This window comes from Diabrotica undecimpunctata, chromosome 5 (assembly GCF_040954645.1).
Source record: "Diabrotica undecimpunctata isolate CICGRU chromosome 5, icDiaUnde3, whole genome shotgun sequence".
Classification (NCBI taxonomy): Eukaryota; Metazoa; Arthropoda; class Insecta; order Coleoptera; family Chrysomelidae; genus Diabrotica; species Diabrotica undecimpunctata.
This window is the reverse complement of record NC_092807.1, coordinates 49,099,061-49,114,936: the sequence shown is the minus strand read 5'-3', so window position 1 is coordinate 49,114,936 and position 15,876 is coordinate 49,099,061.

Here is a 15,876-nt window from a genome sequence, read left to right as displayed (position 1 = left end):
TATTGCACCTTCATAAGTTATAGATTCAAACATTTCACAGTAGTTTGCTACACCATAATAGTCAGGTTTAGACAGTTTATTTTTGTTTCGTCAGTTTATTTTTGTTTCGTAACTGTCCTTCAATAATACTATGAACTTCGGCATCATAGAACAGATTACAATCAACATCCTCGTCATCATATCTGTTGATTGAGAACTACTGCCTTGTGACATTTCTAAACTTCCTTCATTGTCATATTTTTGAATATCATATATAGCATCATAGTATCTTTCTTTATTATCATCTAAGATTTCGAATTTTAACCTAAAAATCTCCTTCTTATTTTCAATTGTTGTATCTTCATTAAAATTTACATTGCAGCTCACTTTGATTGACAGCTCACAAAGTTTATAATTTGATGAATATCCATCATATCCAACAAATAATAATTTTCTTGATTATGAATCAAACTCTTTACAGAACTGTGATGGTATCAACATATAAGCTGTATTGCCAAAAACTGTTATGCTTTAGATCTGGCTTTCATCCAAACCACTTTTCATATGGAGTCATGTTTTGTACTTGACTTGAAGCTGCTCTACTAAGAACATATAGAGCAGTGTTTACAGCTTCAGTCTACAATTTTCTTGTTACTTATTTTTGTGGATAAGCCTAGTCCTCGCACTTTCAATATTGTTCTTAACTGCCTCTCGCTGCGACCATTTTGTTGAGGTGTATGTGGAGCTGAACAATTGAACATTTATGTAATATACCATTTTTCCTAATAAAATCCTGAAAATCACTATTGATATATTCTCCTTTACCTTTGTCACTTCTTAAAATCTTAATCTTATTATTAGTTTGATTTTCGACCAGTATTTTAAAATCCTTAAACTTGTTGAAAACATCTGACTTGTGTTCTAGAAAATAAATACTGCAATAACCGCTACAATCATCTTTAAATAAAACAAAATATTTTGATCCACTTCTAGAGGAAATGTTTACTGGTCCGCTTACATCTGTGTAAATCATTTTAACTAGTTTGTCTGATCGGCTTCTTGTAAGACTTTTATGAGATTTTCTTGACTGCTTCCCATACTGACATGTCTCACAGAAAAACCCTTCTTTGTCTTCAACTATATTTTCTACTAAATTAGCTGTTTTCTTAATTGTACTGAAGTTAATATGCCTCAGGCTATTATGCCATAATTTTATTGATGTTTTGCAAGCTAACTTACATTCTGCAATAGGCTTAAGTCTAAATTGCATGACCCACAGATTGTCTCTACTCCAACACACAAAATGTTTCCATTTGGCTTTAGAAATTGACACCTGTTTTTGTGAGAGTGATAGGTAAAGTTTTTATCTGTCATAGCTTCTACTGAAAGTAAGCTGTGACTAATTTTAGGAACATAAAGGACATTATTTATAGTACGATCATACCACTCACCTTGGACAAATGCCTTTAATTCAATAACACATTTACCTTCTGCAGGAATCAACTTGTTGTTTGCTAGTATAACATACATAGGTTCAGATAGAGATTCTAATTTTGAAAACAACAATTTTTCACCAGTGATGTGTAATCTTGCTCCTGAGTCATATATCAACTTTTATATTCTACTTTTATATTCACTGGAGGTTGATGAGTACATGGAAGAAATATCACATACCTATGTAAGCTAAATTACTTTCTGATGATCTATTTTTATCTTTACTTTTGGAATCAATATTCTCTTTCTACACTCTCTAACCCAATGTCCCTTTTATTTACAATAATAACAAGTGGTATTCTTATTTTTTTAAGTTCTGTATATTTGTTTTCTTTTTACCAGTGGCTTCCACTTTACTTTGTAAAGCCTCTTTTGTAAAGCAAGACGGGATATTTCAGAGTCATCATTATTCATTCTAGTTTCTTCTTTAAGCAATTTTGCTGCTAAATTTTTAAAGTTTGCTGATTATTGGCTACATAGCCCCAGGAAGTACGAAGGGCATTAAATCTAGAAGATAAACTATTAATTACTTTGGAACAAACAGCACTATTACTAATAGTTTCTTTAACATCTTTCAACTATATAACTTATAGCTCTATTGTTGATATATGCCCTGCAACTTCTTATGCATTTTATATTCATAAAACTTTTGCCATAGTCACTCTCTTGAGATTTCTGTCTTTTGTTCATGTATTGTGATCAGCCTGAGCCACATTTCGGCAGCATTTTCACAGTTAATCAAATGTTGTGTTTGATCTTGACATATAGTAGGTAACAAAATTACCTGTGCCTTGGAATTCTTGTCATCCCATTCTTTTCACCCACTGCTGGTTTGTTTTTCGGGTTCTGTAACTGTTCCATTCACAACTGAAAGCAGTTTCTCTGCTTTAAACAAAATGGTTACACTAAATTTCCATAGCTAAAAATTTGAGCCATTAAACTTGGTTATATTTCCAGAATCAATTTTTACAGCTGAGACCATTGTTTGTACTGCATTTAATGTTTATTTTATATTTGATACGACTCGAACGTAGCGAAAATAAACACTGGGGCCACTCACGACTTGAACGTGACAATAACTAAACTTTTTGTCCGAACTTGCCAAGCTAGTCTTTAAATCTTAAAATACAGTGGCTGGCCACATAACCTGATGAATAAAACAACCCGACGATCGATTAATAAAAAGTTTATTACATAAGAAGCTTGAGAATATTAACAAAACATGTGCTTATATCTAACATTTGACAAGAAGTGATATAACCAAAAAAAAACGAAATTCTTCTCTTTTCAAATCTTTAATATTACATTAGTTCAGGAGTTTACTTTAACATTCTCAAAGTATTTAGTTTAAAAAAAGTGACCTTTTTCGAAAACAAACTACACGTGTAATTAAAACTCTCGGGATCCGTGCACGTACCTAAATACCAGGTAAAAGTAAACTCATTACCAATTAGCATAAATACCCTTGTACATAGTACAAACTCATCACCGCCATAAAAATAGTGATTCTAAAATAGTCCCAGAGAGAATGGTAAACTCATCACTGGTCTATCTGCAACCCCGTAGCAGATATAGACCGTAAACTCCTTTGACAGAATAGATCTAAAATAGATGTATTAAATGCAAATAGAATTCATTGGTTTTTATTTGTTAGTTCCACAAAATTCTATTGATAGCTACCAAAAACTATGCGAAAAGAAAAATTTCGCTTCATTTGCCCTTGTTCCTTTAACATGGATAGTGAACAGCTCATTGATTACATTTTGAGCCAACGTGGATAAAAAATGATAGTTATCAATAATTTCAAATTTCAAATGCCAAAGAGTCTAAAATCGAATTGAATTTTGTGGATTGTGAGACGAAAGAGGGTAAGGTCAAATGTCATACAACTGCTGAGTAGATTTTATACGGTTTTTTAGTTGTTTCGCACTGGTGGCGGATCATTCTGATCAAACAGAAAAAAAAAATCGACTTAATTAAGCCAACTGTACAAGATATTTCTTGTATACTAGGCATATTATCATAATATTACTTTGGTGCTTTAAACAAATTACCCCTTCTGATATTCCCTTTTAGATTTCTGATTAAATTGTTATTGTCACTTGTCACAACGGACATCTCTTGTATTCGAAGGAATATGAGCAACGCTTGTTTGCCTTTTATGCCACCTGTACCGAAAACAATGGGAAAGCGCCTCAAGCAATCCGACAGATGAATCTAAAGCCGGACCGCGATAAATGTTTTGTGTTGCATAACGATTCCCAACAAAATATTATTATTTTTGCCGTTCTTGAGAATTTACATTTCGCCAAGTTGGTGTCGTTTTAAGTCCATTAAGACTTGTAACTGATTTTGAAATTTCGATTTACAAGTCCGTAATAGATCACATGCCATAAGTCAGGTCAAAATAAACGGGTGTGGCAGTCCAGTAGGACTGCCGGTGGAAACTACACTTCTATACACGCATTCGCCGTTACAAATTTATTTGGGAATCAATCTGCACAATCATTACATATGTAATTTTATAGGTAAGACATAGCAGAAAGAGAAACAGAATTAATAACAACTTACTAACAATGAAGGATTGAATCAATATTTTGATGAAAATGTATATTTTTATTTTCATATATGTATGAAAGGAGTTGAATGCAAAATTTTTTTACACATACTCTGCAGTAAAATTCATTGTTTATTTTGTTATTAATATAATAATACAATACAAATTAAACTGCAATATTCATGAGTATTTAAAAATGACAATAATATACATAAAAAAATACACTACAATACAGTGCAACATAATTCCATATATAATAATACAATACAAATTAAAATGCAATATCCATAAGTATTTAAAAATGACAATAATGTAATAGCATTAATAAAAAGTCCTCCCCGACTGGGAATCGAACTCCGGTCTCCCGCGTGACGGGCGGGGATACTGACTACTACACTACCGAGGACATAACACAAAGGTATTTCAAAATTGACAGTTCTGGATCATACAGTGATTTATTGAGATTATTATTTTAAAATACAAAAGAATAATATAATTATGAACATTTAATAAATAATACAAAACATATCACATAAATAATAATATTAATAAATATTTTATTATATGTATAATATTATATGTATATATATCTTTATATAATATGTATAATATTAAATTATATATACAAAAGGAATATTTTTATATTCGAGAGAGGAAGAGAGAGAAAATATATCTTCTGTCTCTCTCTTACTCATTATCTTACATATGTAATGGTTTCACTCCCAGATTCACTCCCATACAAATTTCCAACGTGGAGCGCGCGTATAGAAGTATAACTTCAAAAATATTCGAAGTAAGGAGCGCTTACGTCGAGGTTTGGTATTAAATCATAACCTCATAATATTTCTCAGATTCAGATATACATTACAATACATTTTTGCGGATTTTCAGTCATAGTTTCACAGTGTTTAAAATTTGTGAAATTATTGAGTTATTTAATGTGTAGTTTTAATATTTTTGGATAAAGGATACTCAACGTTGAAAAAAAAGTTATCATCATGTGGTGCCAAAACAACGTGTAATAGCAAACATCTTGAAAGAAGGTAAGCAAACCTATACAACATTTTGTTTCTGCTCTATAATAATATACTATTCTGCGTTTGTTGTATAGACTTTATGGTTATGAAAAAGAAAAAACTTGGGTGCTTCGCTATTAAATCTAAAGAAGACTAAAGTTCATAAAACGCCAATACCACGTCCTAGTCATGCTGTTTATAAACCACTTCCAACAGATACATTTAGATGACTAAAAATCAGTATTAAAGCCAGAGCATCGACTTCTTTTTTCAACACTAAATGGATAGAAAGTGCAAAGAAACAGGTAGAATATTGGCAATGAAATTATTTATTACACCCAAATTTTTTGTAAGTGTCCAAACAATTTAAATTTCCTAAATAACTTATTAAAACTTAAATCACTCACAATATTGCAAAACTAGGAAACGAGTATCAAACAATGTAAATAAATGGCAGAATAAAATAGGGTTATGTTTTAATACCAAACTCTGACTTCAGCGCTACCTACATGCATGTGCTCTATTGTCGTTCAGTTATCTGCGAAGCGAATTTGGTGTTTATTTCACTTGACTCAAAGTTAGTTTCGCAAAATCCAAAAACTTGGTTTGATAACCACTTACAAGAGGGGAGATTCCAACGGCAAGTGGCTGCACCACTTATTTGGCTTGCCATTTTTGGACCAAGAATGAGTCGGCGATTGTTTTATCAACGATTTATTGCGGATATACCTAACCTGCCTTCATTTATGAAAATGGCCGATTATATGGAGAAGAATTACATAAGTAATGAATCTCTTTTTCCTCTAACTGTTTGGGCATCCCAGTCTAGCCATATACATTTCATCACAAATCCACGCGAATCCTTTTATTCCCATTTTTCCAAATGTTTTTACCATTGTCATCCCAATATCCCCACTTTTGTATCTACGCTTCTACATTACTAAATAATGGTATACATAAAACTGCAGAGTTTACATGTACCTGCCCGTACACTCATTAGGAAGGTCAAGCAGGCTGAAGAAGTTTACCGTGAAAAGTTAGAAGAGCTGAGTAGGAGCAAAATTTTTTGAAATACGAATTTGTGAAATTTGTGTCACAGATATCACAAAAACTTGTGAAAGTAAATTATATTTTCGTTATTATTATTAAATTCAAAACCCATTTTTTTCAGTTTCTCACCTTAAAAAATTTGTAGTTTTTTATTGACTCTCAGATTATTTTTATTTTCTTTTCAATGTTTCATAGTTTCTTCATTTTCATATTGGCGAACAATAATGTTTCATCAAGAAGGTTTGACCGTTTATAGAAGCCAGGAAATTGTACTTAAGCATTTTGATTGATTCTGTCATAACAAATATATTTCTAATTAGTTAATAGGTTAAGAATATTTCCGATATAAATGGAATCAGAAAATTCTCATAAATATTTTAATTAAACTTCACTATCGAAGAATTATGCAACTGATGAATTTTCAGATCTCAAAACCGTTTAGATTGGCAGATACGTCTAATATGCTACACTCTAAGAAAACCCGATATTAATATCTATTTTAAAGCAATTTGCTAAAAATAATTTCTGAATTTAATAAATTACCATACAAACGAGAAGTGAAACATGTAACCTCGGAAACATTTTTGGATGGTGCTAGAAAGGTCACCAATGGAGACACTGCGGACGGCAGCCAGTTGGTTGGTGGAGAGCGAGTCGTGGGTTCGAAACTAGCTTTTGGAAGCGGGAATGGGTCCAACGGACGAAGTAAGTAAAGATAGGATAGGAAGATAGGAAGAGATATTAAAAAAGATACAGAAATAAACAAAAAGATAGAGGGCAAAATTACCAAAGATACGATAAGATAGAAACAGGGCGCCCCTTTATTTTTTTTATGGTTTAAGGAGGAAATTAAGAAACCTTAGAAAAAAAAGAGATAAAGAAAGATATTTTGGTTCTGAGACCAAATCGAAGGAAAGATACCAACAGTTAATTATTAAATAAATTTGGTCAACACACTATATAAACAAATAATAAACATATTAGAAGGACTTCGTCCACCTACTTACCTACAAAACTTAATCAGCCTGATTTTTCTTCTGGTCGAAGGTATAATAATAATTTAATATAATAAGCAAATATTCAGAGTTATTATTATTTCAGGAAACTGATCAACAGTAGTCGACAAATAAAATACATACATAAAACGAAAACAATATATTCAACAACACAATGATGTCGGTAGCTGAATGTACATACAAGTAATAAAAATACACCATCAATTATGAAATGGTGGTGTACACATAAAAATAAGCACTAATATGAATAATAAGTACCTTTACAAATACAACAATATAATAATGCACAGGTTCAATTATCAGCGAAGAGAGCCTGATAGTGAGTAAGAAAAAAATTCAACCAAAGTTGATTAAAGAAGGTCTCTCTTTGCTGTTTAATGGGCATATTTTGAGACACTGGGTTAAAAATGTATAACAATTATAGGAAATAACAAAAATTAATCAAATCTAAATTTACAAGAATACAAAAAGGTTACCGAAATAAAAATTTAACCAAACCGCACTTGGTTATGTTGATTATCTATCTCGCACTATTATTTAATGATTGAGAACTAAATGTTCGTAATTATTATTTATTGAAATTTCTTAGTAGCTGATGGAAACTTCGTAAGAAAATATTGAATGTTCTTTAAATAGAATGCAAACATCAGTAGTTACTCTCAACTACAGGTGAAGACATGGATGAACTTAGATTCGCCCAGATGATTAAAAAAATACGATACCATACCATATTATTCGCCCAGATAAGTGGAGATACTAAGATTATGGTAACTTACAGTAATTCCTGATGACTGCTGTACTAATTCACTGAAGTTAATTTACTTTACTATAATACTTTACTTGTATCAAGCACTGAAGTTAATTTACTTTACTATAATACTTTACTTCTATCCAGCACTGGAGTTAATTAAAATTAAAGGTACTCTATACCAATATTCAATCTAATATTATTTTAGATAAAAAAACTCAAATATATAAGTGTATATACACTTAGAAAGAAAATGCACAAAGAAGGTAACACAGAGACGACCACTTAGAAGTGGTCTCTTTTCTGCAAAAATTGACCAAACTACCAAAGAAAGGTAGGATATCTCCCCCTCAAAAACGACAGATCAGCCTGTAGTATTTCTAAGTAGGTAAAAATTCCGAAAGTTTCTAGTTAAACAACGGTGCCAGCAATTGGATACGAGAAAATTAAAACCCTTTGGATTATTTTATTAATTAATTAAAACCCAAATTTATCATACAGAAACCCGGCCTTACAGACGGAAGGAATAAACCGAGGATTACCTAAACCGTCGTTTTTAATAAGTCGGTTATTCCGTATTTTGAGGTAGTCGATAGTTTCAATAAAAATTTTGCTTCTGTTAAACCGACCATGAGCGTATCAGCACGGGGGTAAAAGAATTAACAATAATTTAATATTTTAATCACAAAAAAAAAATGTTACAAACAGATAACAGGCAATCTTTCGCATAAGAAACCAGCGCCTAGAGGCAAAAATGCTGGTGATGAGTTTACCTACCTGCGGTGATGAGTTTATCTATCTCCAAAGGATGCCGGAGGGTCTTATAATTTTAGGGGGGGCTATAAAGTGATGAGTTTGTACACGAATACTCTGTAGAACTAAATGCCATTTCTAGCGCGTGATTTAAAAAATTTTTGCGACTATCCCATGGTGCACACAGTGGTGCTCACTCTCCCCTAATCCGTTAAAAAAAATGAGAACATTTTGTATAGTGAGTCTGAAAATAGTGATCACACTGTAGATTGTAGTACTAGATGTCAAAGATATTAAATTTAAAAAAAATATATTTCAGTAAAAAAACTTGACCTGTCATTGACATTTTTATTATTTTGAAAACCTAATCCACAGCCACAGGTCACATATGGATGTGAAACGTGGACCCTCTCAACCACTGATGAAAATCAACTGAGAATATTTAAGGGCAAAATACTAAAAAATATATCTGGACCAACCCAATGCAGCTATGGTTCGTGGAGAATTAAAATGAACCACGACCTGGATGAACTAATGCAGAGCGCATATTGCACATATTGTTAGATTTGTAAAGTAGCAAAGACTAAACTGGCTTGGTCACCTAGAAAGAATGCCAGATAATCGAGCTGTAAAAGTAGTCTAGAGATGAAAGCCCCAAGGAAACAGAACAAGAGGAAGGCCCCGTAAAAGGAAGGAAGGAAAGTTTTTGACAGGGCAGAATGGAAGAACATTATTAAGCAGGGTAAGACTCACAAAGGGTTGTAGTGCCATTAGAAGAAGAAAAAGAATTCATAGCACTTTAACTATTACCATTTTCACAATAAAAGTATAAATATATCAAAAATTATTAATTTTACACCTACAAAACCTTATAAAAACTTTTTATATTAAAAAAAAAAATATATTCAACAATGGCTTAATATACAGAGGATTTAAAAAAACACAAATTTAATTCATTCCGTTGTTCTCACTGACCCAGTGACAGTGATAGACGTCTTTAATATACATCAAAGGTGGTCTAACTGACCCTGTATAATTGAAAATAATTTTAAATTATAGACGTTTTAGATATACATCAGTTTTATTATAAACATTTTTTTATATACTCCGTGGTTTAACCATAATCAAAGAAAGCCAGAGGTTTGGCGCACCCTGTATGTATATACATATATGTGGGGTTGTAACATTAGCCACAATATCTGCACGTTGACTTTTCTTTTTACAAGTTCTAAAATGTTTCCGGCTATATGTGAAATGTGAATTAGTAGTTTAGTGACGCAGTGGGCGAGGGTAAAGTTGCTGAAAGTAGATTAGGAAACTGTCGGACAGCTTTCTCAGGGAATAAGCTTTCTAGGTGGGTAATTTATTTTATGAAGGTAAACTTCCTGAATACTCACATAAACAAATATACCCTTTATATATTAAGTCAACTATTAACTGTTTGTTCGAATGGTTGTAGATACTACACATATATTTAGTTTCGTAAAATGCGGTGCACGAATACCTATTAAGTTAAAACTATTTACACAGATTTAGATATTTTACTGTTGATCCCCATTTTATACAGGGTGTCCATAAACTCTCCTGACAAACGAAGACCTGAGATTTCTCAGATAATTAACCCAATTCACCTAGTCCGAAAATGCTTCCAACGGGAGCTAGAGCTTTTTGAAGATGGCTGCAATTAGTTTTTTTTTAAAACCTCTAGAACGCTTCTGTTTAAAAAAAACGAAAACTGGTACGATTATTTATCCACGAACATTAAATCGATTCCATTAACACCACAGTCAACTATACAGAGTTAGAACAGATACATCTTGAAAACTGCACGCTTATTTTAGTGGTGCTTAGTACTTTGATTTATTTAATTAGATCATTGATGAGCTATTATAACCAGTGGTGGAGGTGAGGGAGGGCTACGGAGCTTTGCTCTGCCTAAAAAATGATGTACAAAAAATAATTGTATTTCATATTTTCATATTTCCTATTCACACTTTTCTGTTGAAACATTATTAATTTTTCTATTAGAATTTCATTAAATTAAATTTTATTTACCTAACCGAAATAAATTTGACGAGTTTATGGTTGTCTTGGGGAGAAAAGGTATTTTACTTTAGCCTAAAACTCAAAATGTGAAGTGTCGACTAGATTGACACAATCTCGGTTAGCTAACCACTTTTTTCTTCTGTTGGCGGCAGTAATTGTGTAAATGGCTAAATTTTAAATGTAATACAAAACTTGCCTGTTTGAATAAAATTTAAATCACACTCTGATATCATTCCTGTTATTCTGTTGCCCAATACATAATTTATAATGCAGTCAACCGGTGTTTCTTTATTTGGCTTTGATGGACTACCACCTGTAGCTGTACAGTACTTTTTATACTTCACATGGTAACATATGTACTATAGCTTTTTTTTAATTTGTTCACTTCTTCAAAATTTTTGCCACTGACCGTGGTATACGAACAGCAGATTTTGCTTTAAATTTAATGGCAAGCTCTTCCCATTCACAGGACTCTTGCTTATTACTTATTATTTTTGTTTCTTTACACTCTTTATCAATTATTTTTCTGTGTCATTCATCAATTCTACCAATATTGTAACTTCCCTTTCAGTGTAGTTTTTGGACAGCATACCTAAATTGATTTTGGTTTAATAATTAAACCAATCTAAAACATAATAATGTAAAGAAAAGCGAAGAAAAACAAAATAACCCAACCTCTTTTCTGTCAGGTAATACTCTGAATAATTCATTGTACCCATTAGACATAAGAGGGTTCAGAATAGAAGTGAACCAAGTCCACTAGGTTTAAAGTTATAGCTATAACAAAATTACCCGTTAACATTTTAAAAAGTATTTATTTAATTTAAGAAGGTCAAGGAGTAACTTGGACATTTACGTTGCTATTATTGGCCAAATTTGATGTAATAACCCCAAAAAATGCAGAAAAGTGGACTTGATTTAAATGTATTCTGAAGAATTTTTGGAAGATAATGAACCAACTCCAAGTGTTGTTAATACACTTTATTTATACATCAACTTAGAGATCAATATTAAAACAAAATATATTTTCTTAGGTGAAAGGAAAAGTTAATTGACATAAAAAACGAATCGTCGCCATCGGTATCATTTCCTTCAGTCGCCTTATTGTCCTAGGTTTGATGAGTTGACTGATTCCCTGAAGTATCCATGATGAATAGGAGGTATTTAAGATAGCAAAGAAAGCATGTCCTTTTTTTAATTCAATTTGTCTTCTGGTTAGATAAAGCTAATCCTGCTATACAGTCAACAAGTTTTGCACTTTCATGGGTCTTCTAGGCCGTGTTCTACTTGTCTTTTTCGAGATGTCTGGTAACGAAATATTTTGTCTACCATATAAGGTATAATTATAGGGGGTTGAAAATTGGGACAGAAGTTACTGGGGTGGGGATAGGGCAAGCAAAATAAACGAAACTGTGCGAACGGCACTGAGGGTTTGTTTGGAGAGCTGGGTCGTGGATAAGTTGAATTGTAAGGGGGTCGGATTGGGGCAACTAGAAAAAAATTAAACAAAGGGGTACTGACATTAATCTCCTGGAAAAAATGGACAAACAAAACAAACAACAGGAAGGACCTCTAGCAATTTAAAATGAACGCCGCTTCGAGGTGCCAAATTATAAAGATTACAACAACTAGTTGTAACTATTGAAATAATTATTAGAAATACAAAAATGGTTAGGAGGTTCAGCTGGCAACTCTTGCCAGCTGAAGTCCGTTTGAAGAGGTTTACTCTCCGGACACTGGAACTCACTTAAGCATGGGTGCATGTTACCTGAAGTAAAATCTAATTAAAATATTAAACATCATATAATATTATCAACATCATGTACAATCTTTGGTAACACATTTCATTTTAAAGGGTTTTTACCCAGATATTTTGGTGGCTCAGGCATGGTAACCTGTATTTTAACCTGATGATGGAACAGTTGTTCCGAAAACGTTCGTGCTTTTAATGTTGCCCTTTTAAGGGTTTTTATAAAATAAAATATACCCACATACAAAAACTAACATCTTTTGTTATACGTGGTATACAGCCAGCTACAGGAATTATTTTCCTTGTGGATTTTATAAAATAATTAATTAATTTGATACTTGAACACGGACTATGATTATGACCCTAATATACTACTATGTTCATTAATAACACCAATGCGTTACAGTTCATTGGACTTGGCGATATTACTGACATGCACATAAATTGTTTGTGATTCGGTTTTCGAAGACAAGTAAACCTATCTTAAAAATCAAAATGAATAATTTTATTCCTTATTAAACAAAGCACAAATCACAGAAATCTAATAATATTACTCACCAATAAAAATTTATAAAATTATAAATGGTCCTCCTTCAACACCGAACACTGATACTCAATTGTCCTAAACACCGCTGGCGAATATAAAGTCATCGCAAACATGACCGCATACCTTATGGAAAAACCGGCCCATAGTAGTGTAATGTAAATAGAACTAGTCTTTGACTACAAATCCATTTCACGTGTGACTGCGCCACTGGTGAGCAGTAAGTTTTTCGCTGACTTAATGGAGTATCTAAGCTCTAACGTCACAATGGGTGGGGGTTTTAAAAACCTTTCCAAACAAATCTGTTTTACGTGTATTTCTCCCATAAGAAGTTGGAAATGATGATTTTCTAACATTTAAAAGAATAAATAAGGACTTTGGTTCTGAACATTCATTCTGTGCGATTGGTTTCATTTGTTGTTCGTGAATTTGTGAGGTAAGAATATCAAAGTATTAAGATAATTACTATTAAAGTTCATATTTTAAGGATATATTATGTTTGATTAAAACTTTAATTATTTTTTCTTTATTTCAAGGTATTTTGTTGTTGTTTTTATCAGGTTATTTTAAAACGAATCAGTACCTAAATCATTGAATTTATTTACTTTAAGGACTGTTGTTTAAGAGGTAAATAAGGACTGTTATTTTATTTTAAAGTACATCAATCTAATTAATAAAATGGTTATGTGCTTTGCTCCAGGTTGTAAACATTACAGTGAACAAAAAATATGCAAGTTTTTTGTATTCCCTTCTAAAATTTCAAAGAGACAGAAGTGGATAAATCTCATGAGGTAAAAGTAGTTATTAGGTTGTTTTAATATTGCTTATATTGCTTAAGATTGATTGCCTTTTCAGATTTATACTATGTATCTGTCATGATTTTTAAAGATAATTTAAAACGTAATTGTGCTATTTGTATGTTAGGCTAAAATTAATAACTTTATTTTGGTCTGTTTTCAGGAGGCAAGATAGAGAACCATCTTAGTGCTCGTTAGTTTGTAGTTGTTATTTTGTGGAACAAGATAAGAAAAATAGACCTATAATTTTTGAGCATAACATAAAGAGAAAGTTTCTGTTTTTCACTCCAGAAAAACGGCAAGCTCAAAATCGGATTTAAACGAATATCTTAATATAATAGGAATACTTATTTTAGCAAAAGCCAAACTCAGCAAATAAATTCCTTTTTAGATGAAGGGACAACTTCATCTTCAGTTGATATTGTAGATGAAGCAACTGGACCATCAACAAATAGTCCTGAACCAGGTCCATTCACATCAATACACACAAAAAGTGGCTGGATCTCTACCAGAAAGAAGTAATGCTTCTGTAGGGCAGAAAATTACTTTCCTAAAGAAGAAGTAAATTAACTAACTAAAAAACAAAAAAAATCTTTTATGATTAGTTTAGTTTAGTTTTGAACAAATTAAAAATAATGACGTTCATATTTTTATGTACACAGGAATACCAACCTGTGCTCTGTACTTAACATTATTTTAAACAATGGAAGATTTTGAGTAACTTATTACGCAAACTGGCAAGTAAAAATATTACCCAAAATTGACCAATTGCTCTGACACTTACGAAATTAAGGTTAAATTTACCACATGAAGATTTGGCAATAAGGTTTAAATGCAGTACAGCCACTGTCACCAATATTGTAACGACATGGATCTATGTTTTTTTTATACATAAGTTTTCTTTCTGTTATATAAATATAAATATTGATAATATCTGTACACCATATACACGTTGTTTGCATAGTTAAACCTAATCTTCGTATTAAAAAATTCTTAATGTGTTAAAGTAATTATATTAGTGTTTGTATTATATACTTTTTCTAATTTGACTCACATAACCTTCGCTCAGGGTCTGTTATTGTATATTTAGCATATTTTTATAAGTGACATTTGTACTTACATAGAATAAATAAATAAAAAATGTGTTGCATGAAATTTTATTTAAACAACTGATGGAAAAGATACCCACAAGAAAAAATCAAGCATGCCTCCTAACTGCATTTTCATCATTTAGAAATTGTAGAATTATTTTCACGCGTATCATCATCATCATGAATAATCAATTGTAGAATCACGCGCGAACACATATCACAGCAGGTAAATAGTAAAATACACAGAATATCAAATATACCAAACGAAAACAGAACCATTAACGAATGCTGGCATGATATTCAAAACTCGATTTTAGAGAACGTACAAGAGTCTTTGAAAACACCCACCATGTTGGCAAAAAAAGAGTGGATGACACAAGAAATTCTAGACCTAATGGAAGTTCGACGGCAACACAAAAATAGAAATATTATCGAATACCGTGAAATCAATAAACGCATAAAAAGAAAAATTAAGCAAGCCAAAGAATCCTGGCTTGAGAATTTATGTAAAGAAATAGAAGACCTCCAAAAAAGCATGACAGTTTCAACCTCCACAAGAAACTTAAATATACTGCCGGAATTAGAAAACAGAAAAATGCTCACATATTGGGACAGAGGTCCCAGTATACTGAATTCGGAAGTCAAAAAGGCAATAAAGCCGAAAACAATAGAGCACCTGGACCAGATCAAATCCCTGCTGAGCTACTTAAACTTTTGGATGAGGAAAGCATTGCCTGCTTAACCACTTTCTTCAACAAAATTTACAACGAAGGAAAAATACCAGATGATTGGTTAGAGTCACTGTTTATAACATTACCAAAGAAAAGCAGGCCCACCAAATGCAGCGACTTTAGACTAATCAGTTTGATGAGTCACACACTGAAGATACTCTTACGAATTATACAAAACCGAGCATTCCTTCTATGCGAAAGTAGGATGGGTAATAAGCATTTTGGATTTAGAAACGGTCTAGGAACTAGAGAGGCACTATTCTGTATGCGCGTTGTATTACAAAAAAGTTGTGAATTCCGAAAG